The 6428-nt window shown below is 37.3% G+C and overlaps 1 protein-coding gene across 2 annotated transcripts in view; it reads left to right on the plus strand.

Moving 5' to 3' along the window:
• Positions 1 to 6428, plus strand: part of PHACTR1 (phosphatase and actin regulator 1) — a 561725-nt gene that overhangs the window by 10961 nt on the left and 544336 nt on the right. The gene's annotated exons all lie outside the window — the stretch shown is intronic.

The following is a 6428-nucleotide window of genomic DNA, read 5'->3' on the forward strand; positions in this document are numbered from 1 at the left end:
ATGTTAATTATGCTTCAATTTTGTCAAGCCTTGGGGGAAAGTGGCAGGACTTCAGCTTCCCCAAGACAGAGATCCCCACTTGCCTCATCTCTTCTTTTCTCTGATTCCTTTCCTTCCTAATTCAAATTTCTAAGCCTTTAGGAGTTGTGAAACAGTCTTAAAACACAAGAACAAGAAAAAGCAATACGATTTTGATTTTAACATAAAATTACTATCAGATTCCAAAAGAATCCTCCTATACTGACTTCCTCTGACTGTACAACAAACTCTAATTTATCATAGATGTACTTCTGTTTCCAAGTTGGCGTCCAAGGTGAGACGACAATCACTTGCATTTGAGTTAGATTTAGGGAGAAGAATAAAGAATATTCTAGGTAGTGTGGAATGGCATGTGATAAGGCATAGACATACATATGAAGAGTGTGATAAATCAGGGCAACTCTACGTGTTATGCTAGGCATAGGCAGAGAGGTTATATGATAGACATGGGGGATGGCAAGAAAGGAGGCTGGAATAGTAGGCAGGAACCCAACCATGCCCAAGGAGTATCAAAGCTGATACTGAATCCACTGAAGAATCTAATACAGAAGAGATCTGTTATCTGTTTTCATAAAGATCAAAAATATAGAGGGCAGACTGGGGAGGAAGGCAAGAGGCAAGGAGAGCCATTAGGAGGCTACTGCAGTGATCCAAGCAAGAGCAAAGACAGCTTGAAAAGGAACAGGGTGAATTCAGAAGGGGAGAGGATCCTAGAATATTAAGAAGATTCTTTCCAGATTAAGTGGTGACAAGGTGAGTAGACGGAAAGTGAGAGAAGGGTACTCGGAATGGTCCCCAGATGTTATAATTGCTGTTCACTGACAGAGGGAATTTAGGAGAAGGATCAAGATGGAAGGGAGAAAAAAGAATATTGAATGTGAAGGTCCTATGGAATAACCAAGCATAGATTCCCAGTATGGAATATATTCTATGGGTCTAAAGCTTGGTATAGAGATCTTGGAAAACCATTTAAAATATTCTATATTCCTAGGTATTTCCTAAAATAAATTTACTAACATGTTTGACATCTTCCTCTGAATATGTGGCTCCACTGGGCCCTTAATTTTCCTTTCACGTTATTTAGAAGATGGGAGATTATTTAAAGAAAACATATTTTCTAAATTAAAAGCTTTTTGCTATAAATATCATGTTTTCTCCCTAGCAGTAGTACTTAAAATTAATAGTCCATTTGAAGTATTCATATGAACCAAATGTTTGATGTTACCAAGATTATTTCAAATTCTGGCTTGTGTTTTCAAAACAAGCAAAATTCTTAGTTAATACTTATAAAGTCATTTAAAGAAAACAAATTTTTAAAAAAATCTCAGTGCAGCTCAATCACTTTATAGAAGTATAGCTCGTGACAGAATGTTGCAAAGGAAGGGGAAAAAAAGGAATTCAGTTATAGCTGGTTAAAAATAGACCTTACTTTTTTTTAACCTATGCAGTAAGATCTTCTGTTCCACTTAGTTGATTATGCACTGTTGGGTGACTAAACTGGATAGGTGACAAGGGGAGAAGAAACTACTTGGCTTAGCCCAATTTGAGTCTTGTCTTTGGGAAACAAGACCACACTCCAAACATCATACCACAAGATTGAATTTTACATTAGCCCAGTATCTGATGCTGGCCCATGTACACTGAAGTTGCAAAAGGAAATGACAGTGAGAAGAAGACTCATACTATGTGCCAGGGGCTTTGTATTTATTATCTGATTTGATCTGCCAAAAGGAAGTTTATAAAGAACATTTTATTATCTCCGTTTTACAGATAAAGTAATCCATGTTTCTAATAATCAAGTAACTTCTCAAGGTCACGTAGCTATTAGTAATGGAGCCAAAATTATAATCCTGAAACTTTTTATTCTTCCCACTACATCTTGTAGTCCTAGATTATACCGGTGACCTTGGCAATACTAGCAAAGACATCCATGAGCAGGAATGTGGGCATATACAGATGTTCATGTATCTCCACACATTCAAAGGTAGAACCTCAATGTTGTGAGATATAAATGTGGCAATAGAGTCATTTCCCGTAATTAGACTCTTAGGTTCAGCTTCTCAGAGGGATTTTTTAAAACCTTATTTTTGTATGGGAAACCATCAAAATGGGATGGTAGGGCTTCTGTCTTTTAGGCTGAATTGCAGGGTATGTGATTTGCTTACAATTACCAGGAGGTGGGGCAGGAAGGCATCTGCCTAAATGACCTAGGAATATGTTATGGTACTCATAACTTGTTTTTCCCTCTCACTACCAATGTAGCTTATAATAATTATAGAAAATTTAGAAAATAGAGATAAATAACAAAGCAAAACAAAACTCAGGTAGCCCGATCTTCTAAAAATAGGTACCCTTTACAGTCTGGTGAATATTCTTATATTCTTTTTACATGCATGAGCACATACATACATATTTTTTTTTTTGACCTAAATAAAGCTCCTCAGATGTATTACCTTTTTCTTCTGTCTTAATTTTAAAAGTAAAAGAATTCTTCTTACCTTGGGGTAGCTGATTCTAACTGATGTCTAAAATCATCACAGTTTGGGCTAAAAGAGGTCAACCATGCTTTGTTTTTGCCCAAAGGGTGACTTTGTCAGCTGGGTTGATGTCCCTAGATCTGTTCTGCCATTATTCACCAGATAGAGGCTCTGACTAATACCCTGTGATCTAATCACCGTCATCAGCCCATTTGTAGACACAACAGAATGCAAAGGAAATATCTATGGGATCTATATTGGGCAGACATTCCTTCTTAGACTCATACATTTAGGAAACATTTAGGAATTTTTGTATCCCCTCCAACCACAATATGTCTTTATTCTTCTTGTAGATAGATGCGGCACTTCACTATATATCATGAGTAAATGCCAGATATTCTAATGATTCGTTTAACAGTATAATTACCACAATAACAGGACATCAGAGCTGCAAGGGACTTAATTCAACTGGTTCATTTTATAGATAGTAAAACTGAAGCTCAGGGAAGAAAAGAAAAGCAAATATTGTTTATTAAATACCTAACAGATAGCTTGGCTATGCATGTTTATTTTATTCAAAACCACAATCTTATGAGTTAGATACTATTGCCCCCAATTTATAGGAAGTTAAAGTTCAGAGAGATTAAAAACTGACCTAATATCACACGACTATGAAGAGGTGAAGCCAGGATTCAAACGTGAGTCTTTCTGACATCACAGCTTTCGCCTACAATATCCTGCCTTTCTGGAGAGAAGCGACGTATCTAAACCAAACAGCTAGATGGTGGCAGAGCAGGAGTCAGAACCCAGTCTCTTGATGTCTAGTCCGAGGCTCACATTTCTGCATCCTGTTGTCTTGTACATAGGCTCAGATAGGATTCAAGCCCACAGCTTTTTGCCTCTGAGGTTATTCTGCAAGTAACCAAGCCCCAGAGTTTGCAACGCAAAATAAATAAAGTCTATATCACCCGTTTGTACATTGAACATGAATTAGAAATATTAGAACATTTAGATTTCAAATTATGTCATTAATTACAACTATATTGAAAATAAACCATGTGGAAAATATAAAATCAAAATAAATAAGGCTTAAGACTACTTGTCCTATCAAATAAGATTGTATATCTTAACCAGGAATGCTCAACATTTAAATAATAGAAAGCTGCTTGGGTTTCTGTCAACTCAGTTCAACATACAAAGCCTGAGCACATTTTCCTTTTCTGTATCTAGCATGAGTTAGCAGCCAGCCCCCAGCCCCTCTGCACAGTGTCTACTTTAAGAAACCGGGAGGAAAGGAAGCAAGGAACATTTGCTGTCCGCCTACCATTTGTCAGGCCCTATGTTAGGTATTTTACATTTATTATATAATGTTTTATCCTCCCAAGGCCCAGGGAGAGAGTTTATTTTATTTCTGGTTTATATATAAGGAAACCAAAGCTTGGAGAGCTCACTAACTTTTTTTTACAAGGTCTAATAAGCACTAAGCCCAGGAATAATGCCAAGGTTTAATTTCTCAGCCACAGCCTTACTTGGAGCTGGCTAATAATAATAGTTTTAACATAATAAATGTTTACCAGGAATTTTCTTTGCCAAAGCCTACATATATTATATGTTTGAATCCTCGTAATGACCCTAAGACTTAGGTATTATATTAGTCCCATCTTATAGATGCACAAGAGTGCATAGATGACTCAAGATGCATGAAATCATACAACTATTATGTATGGGATTTGGATACAAACTCAGGAAGGCTAACCTCAGACGCTGTGCTGTTAACCATTACTTCATATTTTCTGGGAGAAAAATAATATCCACATTATTTTGCTTGTATATTCATACGAAGTGAAAATTACAAAGTGCCACAAGGTGAGCAGAGATAAAGAAAGAGGAAGATACTACGTTCTCATGGTGGTGCTAGAGTGTAGATGACAATGGAAATATTTCAGCCACAGAAGATGGGTGGAGTTTAGACATGCAAAACTAGGGAGGAAGAGGAGGAAAAGAAAGGTTTTTCACTAGAAAGATCTATGCTGTCACTTAATTTTTGTTTGAATCTTTTCTGTCTTAAAATTTTCTAATTGATCAATCAAACTAGTTAAGATTTCAGTTTTCCGAGAGACATAGATAGCATCTAAGTATCCATGATTGATGCTCTGAGTCCGTTGAGCATCCACGGTTATTACTTATCTATTGCTGCATATCAAATTACCCTAAAACTTCATGACTTAAAGCAACAAACACATTATCTCACAGTTTCTGTGGGTCAGGAATTAGGGAGTGTCTTAGCTGGGTTATTCCGGTTCAGGGTCTGAAGTGATAGCCACCATATTGGGCTGCAGTCATCTGACAAATGGGGCTTCCGAGGTGGCTCACCCATGTGGCATCTAGCAGAAGGCCTTGATTCCTTGCTACATGAGTCTCTCCACAGGCTGCTTGGGTCCCATGACATTGTAACTGGCTTTCCCCTAAGCAAGGGACCCAAAGAGAAAGCAAGGCAGAAGTTACAATATATTTTATGACCCAACTTCAGAAGTGATATACCATCACTTATACCGTATTCTAGAGGTCACAGAGACCAACCCTGATTCAGCGTGGGAATGGACTGTACAAAGACATGAAGACCAAGAGTTGGGGGTCACCAAGGGCCATTTTAGAAGCTGGCTGCCACAACTTACAAGTCTTTACGGGAGTGGAAAATTTTCAAAAGAAAGAGAGAACGTAGCTTATGTACTTAAACAGGGCTTGTTAATATGTCTCACATTATCAAGTGGTTTTTAAATCAGGCACAATATTGCACACCGAAATGTAGGCCCTCTGGGAGAGAAGTTACTATGCCAATATTAGGGTAGCTATTGAATGGTCTGACATCCATCTATATCCAGGCATCAATTCAAGAAATCTAGGTATTCGAGGCTTTAAGAAGAATCAAAGTCAATATTACACCCACATTGTTATAGGAAAATGGGCTAGCATGAATGCCAAGGCATGACTCCATCTCTCGAGGAAGCTAGCTCCTTTGGGGTATGGCTGCACAAGTTGCAAACTTCACTATTCCACAATTCTGTTCACATAGACTATAAAGTGAATGGTGTAGCCCTGAAGTTGTGCCACGTGAAAGACCTGAATTGGGGCCAATAGGAACACTGTAGAGCTAGAATCCTGAGCTGCAATGGTAAAAGCAAGTCAGCCACTTCCTCTCCCCTGTGGACCACACAAAATTGGCCAGACATAAAAGAGAATTAATAGCAGAACTTTGTACAGTGGACAGCTCCTTTAGTGACAAGTTTAGGCAGAGAGAACTGTGATGCACCAATAGCAGTTCTTCAGATTTTTGGTTTTCTAGCAAAAATATGCACATGTATAGAAAAGAAAAAAAATGTTCCAGGATCTATTTACTAAATGTAGTTGTTATAAAAAGTCCAAAATGGTATGTTTTTGCTAAACTTATTTAGGATATGCAAGTTATTACCATAAGTTGGGTTATTATAGTTAATGACATTTATCTTCATCATTTACATTTTGTATTTTCTACCTGAATGATTTTCAATATTGTCACTGTAATTGGTGACTTTGTACTGGGTTTAATTGTGAGGTGTAAAGGTTCTTATATTTCTAACTCATCTTAAATATACAAAATTGTGAAATATGCTTCATCTACACAGCCCAGATTCTTACTCTGCTTGACTACATAATATGTCAGAATCCATCTTTAACAAAATTTCAAAGACCTCCAATAAGTCCAAGACAGACTACCCTTAATATCAATACTGCATTTGTCTACAGCCTGCAGGAATACCCGACAATGATAATTTTTCAGAAAAGTTTAAAGTAAGGGTGGGGCATCATCTCTAACCTTCGGAAACTCTCCTAAATAGAAAGGAATACATACCTTTTTACTAGCACTTTAAAATT

This window comes from Propithecus coquereli, unplaced genomic scaffold (genome assembly GCF_000956105.1).
Source record: "Propithecus coquereli isolate 6110/MARCELLA unplaced genomic scaffold, Pcoq_1.0 Scaffold416, whole genome shotgun sequence".
NCBI classification, from domain to species: domain Eukaryota; kingdom Metazoa; phylum Chordata; class Mammalia; order Primates; family Indriidae; genus Propithecus; species Propithecus coquereli.